Source organism: Rattus rattus, chromosome 12, assembly GCF_011064425.1.
Source record: "Rattus rattus isolate New Zealand chromosome 12, Rrattus_CSIRO_v1, whole genome shotgun sequence".
Taxonomy (NCBI): Eukaryota; Metazoa; Chordata; class Mammalia; order Rodentia; family Muridae; genus Rattus; species Rattus rattus.
In genome coordinates this window covers 46,511,023-46,522,514 of record NC_046165.1, presented here as the reverse complement: position 1 = coordinate 46,522,514, position 11,492 = coordinate 46,511,023, and positions in this window count along the sequence as shown.

Sequence of the window (11,492 nt, the reverse complement as noted above, 5' to 3'; positions counted from 1 at the left end):
TTATACTTTTACTTTTGCTATATTCTGCTGAAAAGATGCCAGGTATTAAGCAAAAGATGCCAAAGCCTATGTTTCAGGGCAAGGCGTAAACACATTTCATTAGCACTGTGTTGTATGGTAGTCGATGTCACTTCAACTATACCATATACAGCCTGCCCTACCTACCAACCTGCCCCATCACAAGCAACAAGGAAGCAGCCCCAACCCACGTGTGTGCATCCATCCCCCTAGGTCCTCAGCCAGATGTTGTTCTGAGAAATGGCAATAGACTCCCCAGTTGTTGCTTTCTTTCTGTATCAAGATAGAAAATTACAGAGCACCATAGCTCGGCCCACTGCAGAGCCTTCCCAAGCCATGGCCTGAACATTCTCTCTGCCAGATCCCTCAGACCCTCAGACAAGTTCCATGTCCTGCCCACCTTGCTGCGGTCACCTGAATGAAGCATGCCTTTTCTCTCTGTGTCTGTCTGAAAGGTGGCACTGTGCCCTCCTGTGGGTCCCTCTGGTACACTGTTTAGACCGGTCGCCCCAACATTTCATGCTGTTTCCTGGATTTCCAGCTGTCTGTCTGTTTGGGTAGATTTGGGGCTGTCCTCTGTGGGGGTTCCCGCTGCTGCTGAGTTTGCTGTAACCCCAGCCTGGGGTTTTTGGTGAGATGAAACAAAGTGAGCTCCTAGAAGCAACGTAAACTAGTTATTCAATGCTTCTTCCTATTCTTCGTTTGCTTTTTAAGCTTCTGAGCTGTCCCGTCTTTCACAGGATAGTATTGACCTATTCAGGACAGTAAACAAAGTGCGGTGAGTTAGTAATGGAAATGAGCTGCAGCCGCAGAGGTGCAATGTACGGCCGCGGCCACCTGGGGCGCTGATGAGGGTTCATAAAGACCATGACTCATACCTCCAGGAGTGAGGCTTCCTATGGACATTATACCTAAAACTCCATACTTATATTCGCTTTCCATTCTCTTTCTTCTTTCATGCTTTTTCTCCTCACTTGTCTTAGGTATCTGATGCTCTATAACAAATTAATTACCTTCATGGTATCGTTTAAAATTACATTAAACATTTATTTTCCCAAATAACCACTGTCCCTGTTTGTGTTTGTGTGTGTGTGTGTGTGTGTGTGTGTGTGTGTGTGTGTGTGTTTGTGAGTGTGTGTGATGTCTGTGTGGAAACAAAGGCTTGCTTTATAGCTCAGGCTGAACTCATGATCTTATCACAGCTTCTCCAAACTGAGTTACAGGTACCCGAGTGCCTAGACTCAGTGTCTCTGAGTTAGAAACTTAGAGACAGTGAAGCCGCGTGTTTATCAGCTACAGTCATACTGTCCATTAGCTCCCAAGCTGCAAAGCAGAGCACAGCAAGATGGGAGCTGAAGCTGTGGTCACTGCGAGAGGTGAACCCATGCAATCATGTTGAATGCTGGGGCGGTGGGAGGTTAGAGAAATGAATGCAAGAAGACAAGAACCCCTGAAGGCTAGTTCCCGCAGCGTGTGCCGTGCATCGAACTCAGGCTGGTCCTTTGGCTTCTTGAAACCTAGTCCGTCCATCTAAAATGTAGGCCCAAGGGAAGTATTTAAGTTGCGCGCTTAGAGGGAACGGTATTGCCCACCTCTACTTCCCTGTCCACCTTCTCATTGGCTGGGTTTGTGTCAGATGCAGATAAAGGTGAAGACTCAGAGGAAGCAGAGTAGCAGGACTGAAGAAACCCAGGCCTTTGCCACTATGAAGACATGATACACACCATACATATTTTACACATTATACACATTATACACACACCATACATACCATACACACCATGTACACTGTACACAGCATACACACTATACATAATATACACACTATAATACCATATACTATCATACCATATGCACTATACATACTATACATGCTCTACACACCATATATGCCATACACACTACACACAGCATACATACTATATATAGCATCCACACTATACACAACATACATGCTGTATACACTATACATACTATACACACTATACACACCATACATACTACACACAGCATACACACTATACACACTACACATGCTATACATGCTATACATAACATACACACCATATGCACTAAAAACACTATATATACCATATACACTATACACACTATACATGTTATACATACCATATACACTATATGCACTAAACACACTATACACACTATACACACCATACACACTACACCCATCACACACACTGTACACACCATACATACTATATACTATACACTATGGAGTACCAGCTTGCATATGCATAGACTGGTAACTAAAAGCAAGCTTCAGTCATGCCACTCACAACTGTTTTATGTCTCCATTACTATAGTTGACCCTATGGTTTAGCCACTATAAGGTACATAGGTGAAAGGAGTTAGGGTTGAAAGATAATAATCAATTTTTAGTACTGAAAGACAAATAACACTGGTACATGTCTGTAGTCCTAGCTCTTGAAAGGGCAAGGCAGGAGGATTGTGAATTTCAGGTGAATCTGCACTACTAGGTTACATGGGGCTAGTCTGTTGTAAAAGTAAGTAAAAGTGGCAATCCAGAACTTCCTTACATACACCACTAAGTTTAGAATCTAAGAGTAACCATATCTGTTTACTCATCTGTTATTGATCATTTTTATTTTTTTGAAAATCTAATGTATGTATATAGTGTGTCTTGATCATATTCAGTCCTCCCTCTATTTACCCCTGGTATCCCTTAAATACACCGTCCTCCAAATGTTCTGTTCTGTTAAAAACAAACAAACAAAAAACCATTAAATCAAATTAGTGCTGCCCATGTATTCATGAATGTAGGGTCAGTCACTGGAGCAAGAGTGATCTTTCAATGGATGACCTCTTCTTCCCTCAATGACCAACAATGAAGAATAAACTCCTCAGCGAGGGCAGGACTAGGTTGACCTTGTACAGGTCTTATGCAAAGACCTACAGTTCTATGAGTTCATTCATAAATTTAGTGGGCACGTCATACCCAGAGGTCAGCACTTCAAAGCCATCTTCCTCATCCTTCTGCCCCTCTGCTCTCTTGCCCCTTGTCTTGGTTATTGTTCTATTGTTGTAAAGAGACACTATGGCCAAGGGAACTTACACAAGAAAGCATTTAACTGGGGGCTTACTTAGGGTTTCAGAATCCTTGCCATCAAGGCAGGGAGCACGGCCACAGGTAGGGCCACTACTAGGGCAGTAGCTGAAAGTTTACATTTGATCCACAAGCAACATTTGATCCACAAGCAGCAGGCAGAGGGAAAAGGAGGAGAGGGAGGAGGGGAAGGGGAAGAAGGAGGGGGATGGGGACAGAGATAAAAGAGACTGAGAGACTGGCCTAGATTTTTGGAATTCAAAGCCTACCCCCAGTGACATACTGCCCCCAACAAGGCTACACCTCCTAATCCTCCCTAAACAAGTTTAGGAATTGGGGATCAAGCATTCAAATAATGCAAGCCTGGGGGGGGACATTCTTATTCAAACCACCACACCTCTCTTCTTCAGTGTTCCCTGAGGGTTGAGTTGGAGGATGCTCTTAAGTAGAAGTCCCTCTATTACTGAGTAGCGCTCACAGTCACTTAAGTAGATGTCCCATCTATAGCTGCTCACTCCCGGTCATTTCAAGTCTCTGCATTCACCACTGCCTTCTGCAGTTATCAATAGAGAGGCCTTTGAGTAGTTTCTGGTTCATGTTCTAGTGAATAATGCCAATCTGAATGTTTCACAAATGAATTTAATGACTGCAGGCACACAGTTGTGCTGTGCATCTAGCAGTGGAGTGACAAGATATGAAAATGTTCAGTCATAAGTATTCTCTCAAGTTTTCCTAAGGGGATATGATAATTTCCGAGCCCACTAGCACAGTGCAAAAATGTAGTTGTTTTACAGGGTTTTCTGTAATCTTTCTAGCCACATTGTAGATATTTACTCATTTTAGCACATTGGGAGTATGGAGCGATACCCCATCCTAATTTTAATTTGTATTCTCTCCATGTCAAATGGAGTCAAATATGTTTATTATCCATTTGAGTGCCGTTCTGTGTAAAGGGCTTTTCTCCATTATTCATTATATTTATTATTTAACCCAGGTAAATGTTCTATGAGCTGTTACTAAGCCTTTAACTCGTTTAAAGTTTTTGTGGCAGAGTCTCCCTTCTCCCTACATTGCCAAGGTTGGTCTTAAATTGGGGGTCTAGCCCAGGCTAGATTTCAACTTGAGATCCTCTTTTCTTAACTTCCAGTATAGCTGGGATTACAGTCCTGTGCCACCCTACCTGGGTCGTCTTAGCTTTTGAGGACTTAGATTATAACCATCATGGCATCCGTTGACTGTAACCTTGGCAAGTGTTAGGAAGAACTTAGTACTTATAGATGCACAACACAGCTCAATGAGATCGTAACTAAGGTAAGTGCTGCTCAACTTAAGATGGGGTCACATAGACCCAAATAAACTCATTAAAAATATGCTAACTTTAAGGTGCACTTACTCGGTACTCCGAATCTACTCTAAGATGTGCTTATCTAACAATCCTAACCTACTAAGCATAACAGCACACCGTTGAGTCTCAGTCCTTACCCCTTGTGATCATGTGGCTGACTGCAAACTGCTGCTCAGTACTGGAAAACAATATGCTTTCACAGCCTGTGAGGAGAGCAAAGGTCATCGCCATGCCAACCTCCACAAACAGAAGTCTATACACTAGTATCCACTGTTTCAAGGTCCAATATGAGGGCCATCTTATATTGGTTACTTATTTTTCTGAATTGAGTCATCACGTTCACACACCACAGGTATGTGAAATAGACTCATTACTTACAAGCAGACAGCAAAGACAGAAGTCTCTGCTCCATCATGAGCTGTTCGCCAAAGCTGTTCTCCTGGAGCAGAAGGAGTCTTGGCTGGGCATGCCCTATATTGCACCACCCTTAAGTGACCCCAGAGAGCAGCCTGCTTTCAGAGACTGCTTTGAAGAACACCCTGCTTTTAGAAGAGAGAGGAGAAAATTTTGGGTTGTTTCAGGTAGCTCTTCTGTAAATTGAAAAGGGGGACACGAAGAAAGGTTGGGTTATTTAGGGAAGTGTCTAAATACTATATCCCTGCACACCCTGAAAGCACTTTTGAAAACTACAGAAAAGAAAGATGAGAGACTTGGTTCTGGCCACCCAGAGAATTGTTCTATACTGGTAGATAAAGCTGGACTCCCACACTTCCTGAAGACGGCACGTAGCCTCAACCTAACCTTGGTCTTCTCACTTACAATGCCAGTAATAGCCTCACTGGTAACTTGAGGCAAGGGGACATATGGTGGGTTGGTTGCTATGGAGCCTCAAGAAGGCTCGTGAGTACTAAGTCATGTGCGGAGCCTGGAACCATGCCGGCCTTAGAAAACATATCCTTACAAAGTTGTCTGCATGCGTACGGGCTCATGCATGTGTATTTGTAAACATGGAGGTTAGAGGCTGATGTCAGGTGTCTTCCTCAATCCCTTCTCCACCTTCTTTTTTTGCAGCAGGATCTCTTAATGGTCTGGAGCTCACCTACTGGGCTATTGTCAGGCCCCAAGGATTCTTCTATCCTTCCCTTCATGGTGCTGAGATTGCAGACTGCACCTGGCTTTTTATAGGGGTGCTAGGGATTAGAACTCAAGTCCATTTGCAAGTAATTTACGAGCCATCTTTCAAATCTCCAAAGTAGCAAAGATATTGTAAGATACTCGCATCCCTCCCTATGGCTGATAGTAGTATATAGATATGGGGCCCAAGGACTTGGAATTCCCCAAGAATGTCCTGCTGAGGAGGCAAAAACCTAGAACCCTTGTGTCAGCTGGAAGGAAATGCTTTCCAGAAAGAGATTTCACACAGTGCTGACATCCAAGAGCCTAGACAATGATGTGTCAGTGATGGGGAGGATCGCACTCTACCAGCCTGATCATGTGTACTTCCTGCCCTCTATTTAAACCCCATATCAGGCCCTGAGGAGATAGCGCTGGGGAAGGGGATCTCTGGACCTTGTATTTGTTTTCTTTTTAATGTGGCTACATTGAATGAATCTCCTGTCTCTGCGTTTCACTGTTATTTGTTAACGTAATTGGGCCATTGAGGAAGGATGGTTGATCCTAGCTTGTTAATGCTGTCAGAGACTAGGCCTGAACCCTAAAAACTCTAGTAACAATCTTATGGGGGGAATCCAATCTCCAAACACAAGCCTGGAAGCCTTCAAATGTGGAGATTCCTAAGACGGTGACTTTTCTATATAAACCTATCAGAAACCTAGGGATTATCCACAGCAATGGGATTTCCATCATCTTCCAGAAGTTGCCATGCTCGCACCGTGTCACAAAGTCTCTGTGCAGTTCTTAGTGTCATCCAATGAATGACAATACAGTCTCAGCTTCACTGCAAAGTGTGCTCCTATGCGGGAGGCGGCAGCAGCTTCTTCTCCTTCCTTCTTCTCCTTCTCCTTCTCCTTCTCCTTCTCCTTCTCCTTCTCCTTCTCCTTCTCCTTCTCCTTCTCCTTCTTCTTCTCCCTCTCCTCTCCTTCTCCTTCTCCCTTTCCTCCTCCTCCTTCTCCCCCTCTTTCTCCTTCCCCTCTTTCTTCTCCCCCTCCTCCTCCTCTTCCTTTCCTTCCCTTTCTCTTCCTCCCCCTCCTTTTCCTTCCCTTTTTCTTCCTCTTCCTCCTTCTCCCTTTCTCCTTCTTCTCCTCCTTTACCTTCCCTTTCTCCCCCTCCTCCTCCACCACCTCCTCCTCTACTTTCTTCAGCCAAGGCTTTACCATGTAGCCCAGGCTGACCTCAAATTCACCATTCTCCTATACCAGTTCTATGCCAGGCAGTTCTATATCACTCTGTAAAAGTCCTCTAGAGGGGGTTTAAACTTAAAACACACTATGGATCTAGTTCTGTGATGGCTTAGAAACTGAAAACCAAAAGCCTTGGGAATTAAAACTAAAAAATCCTCTAAGGACAACTTCAGGTATTAATAGAAAGAGAAAAGTGTTTTTTTGGCACTGATGGCTGAAAAGTATGTGTCCATTTATGCTGTAGCTGTCTCGTCCAACCCTAACAGACCCTGACAAGGTTGATAGGACAGGTGAGGTGGCTCTGGTTTATACCTTCTGTCCTACAGATGCTGAACTTCAGAGCAGTGGTTGACTGAGGTCAGGAATATCTTAACTGAGTCCACCAAACCCTAACTTAGGTTTTCTGCATTTCTGTCTCCCACGCTCTCCCATATGGTTGCTTCTTTTCTGACATACTCAGAGATAGTCACAAAAGACTGAACTCTACCATACTATTAGTTTAGAGTTAGAACATCAGGTCTATGGGTAGTTCCCTTAAAAGTAGATTTTGTTTTTTTAAGGTACAGGTGCTTAGTGAAATCCCAACAGTCTTCAGAGAGTTTCTGTTTGAATCGCCTTTTTAAAAAAAAACAAAACACCAGGGAATCTCCCGACAAGAGTCCGCAGAAGTTTCCTCAGGGAAATTCTTTCAAGCCCCATAGCCTACAGAGATCTTGTGACAGCCAGAGCACAGCGTGACAATCCAAGATGGCAGCTGCTATCTTTCCCTCAGGTCTGAATTTCCAAACAAGGAAATCAGCCTGCTGTCAGATGAAAATCACGGAAAGTGAATTTCTAGTCCCTCATTTGCCAAGAGACAGCATTCGTTATCACTGGAAGTTCGGAGAACAAACGCACGGTTCTCCACTGCTGATGTGGTCCTTTGATCTCCGAAGCAGAGCACACTGTCTTCAGCCCCACTCACTGCATTCACTATGCGTGAAAGTTGACAAGTCGTTCACAAGTCTATCACCATAGCAATCACTCGATCAAAATCATAGATGTGCACGTAGGGTGAATGGGTTTTTATTTGTTAGTGTTGACTGTGATAGTTCTGGAATCTTTGTCCTGTGTGTTTTTGGCTTCAGACAATAATGCATAGCTGGTTATTAGGGATTTTATACTTGCTGAATATTATTTGAAATGATGATTTTGTTTTTTGTCCAGAAATCTATTCTGTGGTACTTGTCTAACAAAATGTAGAGTCAGACTTTGATTTGAAAGACCTAAATTCAAGTTCCATTTCTGCTACAAACTTGTACAGTACCTGGAAAGTCACGTGACTTTGGGAGTTTCTGTTTCTTCATGCCTTAAAATGAAACAGTTGGGGCTTGAACATGGAGACAGAATAATAATGTCTGTCTATTTACCACAGTGGCTCTTGCACCCAAGAAAGCAAGTGGAGTGCACTTATCCCTCAGGAAGCATTTCTTGCGGGAGCTTGAGGTGACTTGTAACTGTGGCATCCCCATAATACACTGATTGAAGAATGTCGTAAAATATGAAATTGTCGCAGAATAAATGTGTACATGCATACATATACCTTTAAGTGATGAGATGCTCAGGGACTTTATGTGACATTTATGTGACATTTCCAGAACTCCACTGTTCAAAGTGGGGAAAACAGCTTTACCATTGTCGCTGACCTGTCCTGGATTTGCTGGCATAATTTAAAAAATATTTATTTTGTATGTATGAGTGCCTTTAAACCTCCGATTTTGTTGGATGTATGCGGGTGTTTTGGAAATCTGTGTATCACGTCTGTGCAGTGCCTGCAGAGGACAGAGGGGGCATCTCTTGAGACTACAGTTGAGACTCTCGTGAGAGGCCATGTGGGTGCCAGGCATTCCACCGTGATCCTCTGAGAATTAACTAGCTCTCTTAACTGATTGAGTCAAATCTCCAGCCCTGTGTATGAGTATTGTGCCTACGTGTATATACACTGCCCACATGCCTGGTGCAGAGGGTGTGGGGGGGGCATCCCCCAGAACTGGAGCCGTAGCCACCATGTGGGTGCTGGAAACTGAGCTCAGCTTCTCTACAAGATCAGCAAGTGCTCTCATCAGCTGGCCCATCTCTCTGGCTTCAACTGTGTTGTCTAATTTCCTAGTGAAGCAAAAAATAAAATAAAAATAAAATAAAATAAAAACAAAATAAATAAAGTTAAGGAAGCAAAACTGGAGAAATGGCTTTTTTTAAAAAAAAAATTAAATTTATTTATTTATTCACTTTACAACCCAATATCAGTCTTTCCTCCCAGTACCTCCTCATGAAAGTCCTCTGCCATTCTCCTTAGAAGGGGAAGCCCCCTGTACTGGCTGGTTTTGTGTGTGAACTTGACACAAACTGGAGTTATCACAGTCAAAGGAGCCTCCCTTGAGGAAATGCCTCCATGAGATCCAGCTGTAAGGCATTTTCTCAATTAGTGATGGGGGTGGGGGGGCGACCCAGTCCATTGTGTGGTGGTGCAGTCCCTGGGCTGGTAGACCTGGGTTCTATAAGACAGCAAGCTGAGCAAGCCAGGGGAAGCAACCCAGTAAGAAACATCCCTCCATGGCCTCTGCACAGCTCCTTCTTCTGACCTGCTTGAGTTCGAGTCCTGACTTCCTTTGGTGATGAACAGCAATGTGGAAGTGTAAGCTGAATAAACCCTTTCCTCCCCAACATGCTTTTGGTCATGATGTTTTGTGCAGAAATAGAAACCCTGACTAAGACACTCCCCCTGGGTACCAACCTCCCCATATTCATTTCTCACCCCCATCTCGCCCCCTACTCCCCCACTCCCCACATCAAGTTGCTATGAGACTAAGCCTGTCCTCTCCCGCTAAGGCCAGACAAAGCTGTCCTTTAGGGGTGTGGGAACCACAGGCAGGCACATCAGGCTTAGGGACAGCCCCTGATCCAGTGGTTTGAGGGACCCACATGGAGACCAAGCTGCACATTTGCTACATATGCGCAGGGAGCCTAGGTCCAGTCTGTGGAGTCCCTGTCCTCTTCTGGCCCCTCAATCTTTCTCCTAACTCTTCTATAAAACTCCCTGGGCACTACCTACTGTTTAGTCTGAATCTCTGCATCTCCTTCCATTGGCTGTGAGGCGGAGCTCTCAGAGGACAGTTACGCTAGGTTCCTGTCTGTAAGCACAGTGGGATATCATTAATAGTGTTGGAGATTGGTTCTTGTCCATGGAGTGGGTCTCAATCTGGAGCAGTCATTGGTTGGCCATTCCCTCAGACTCTGCTCTGTCCCTACACGCTGTATAGGCAGGGTTGAAGGCCTTGTGGGTGGATTGCCGTCCTTATCCTTCCCTGGGAGTCCTACCTGGCTAGAGGAAGTGGCCACTTCAGGATCTACATCCCCCACTGCTAGGAATCAGCATCCCAGGGTCTTGTCATATCAGGGATGCTTTCTGCCAAGCTGGATCATCTGGGCTCAATTCTTTCAGAACAAAGATGGTGGAAAGAAGAGATTCCCAGAAGTTGTCCTCAGTCTTCCACATAAGCTTTGTAGTGTAGTAGCATATGCACACACACATCAACAAATAAAATAAATGAATACAAGTAAAAAATATTAAGAAAGCTTTCTTATTTCCTTTTCCTTCCCTCCTGCTTTAGAAATTTCATTAAGACATTACATACCAGGAGACGGTTTAGAGCTTAAGCGTCTTACAATCTCACACACACCAATGAAAGGATAATCTAAGGTAACTTTAAAAATCGAATCCGATGGTTTTCTTGAAAGAGAACGCCCTATGCAGATCTGTTACCTATGCAAGCCAGACTGAGAAAGATTCTTTTGAGTTTGATCCTGTCTCAAAGCTCGGTGGGCCAGCTAAAACTGCTCACTTTACTCCTGAATTTTCCATCATTTTAGAACATTTTTCTTTGCATGATTTTGTGAATTCTCTCTTTCCACTTTTCTTTTCTCTTCCCAAGCCCAAAAATCTTTTGCTCATATTAAACTCACTTACCCAAAGGAATGAGCAAATGAGTGCTTCCCAAGGAGAGCAATATCTTAAAAAAAAAAAAAAAAGGAGCCATTTCCTAAATGAATATCTAACTGCTAAATTTTCAAGCAATATAACAGTTTCATTAGATTTTGGGTCAGTCTCCTGTCCCCTAAAATATACTCTTTCACCATTATGTGGAATGGTGGTTTTTAAAACAGTAAAAGCCATAGAATTCTTGTACACACGAAAAAAATGAGGCAACATCTCAGTATGAAGGAGAGAAGGCATTAAAGTACTTGGTTGGAACAGGGGGTGGGGACACCAAGTTTTCTGAAACTTCCCAAGCCCTGCTTCTTTTCATCAGCCATTTCTTCAGAGGTATACACCCCAACACCCTGGTAAAAAGCCAAGATGACACACACACACACACACACACACACACACACACACACACACACACACAAACACATATGTGGATGGTGAGAAAATAAGACATACATGTGGATAACCCATCCTGGAGTATCCTAATGAAGCATGTAGGTCCTCCTGGCAGAGCGTGTCACAAATATGAGTTTAAACAGGGAACATGGTAGAACTGTGAGCAGGCTAAGACTTTCTATTTTGCTTGTGGGCCTCTGATTCTGTTTCACGTCTAGAACTTGAGTGTAGAGTGTGTTTGGATTGTATGGTAAATAGGGT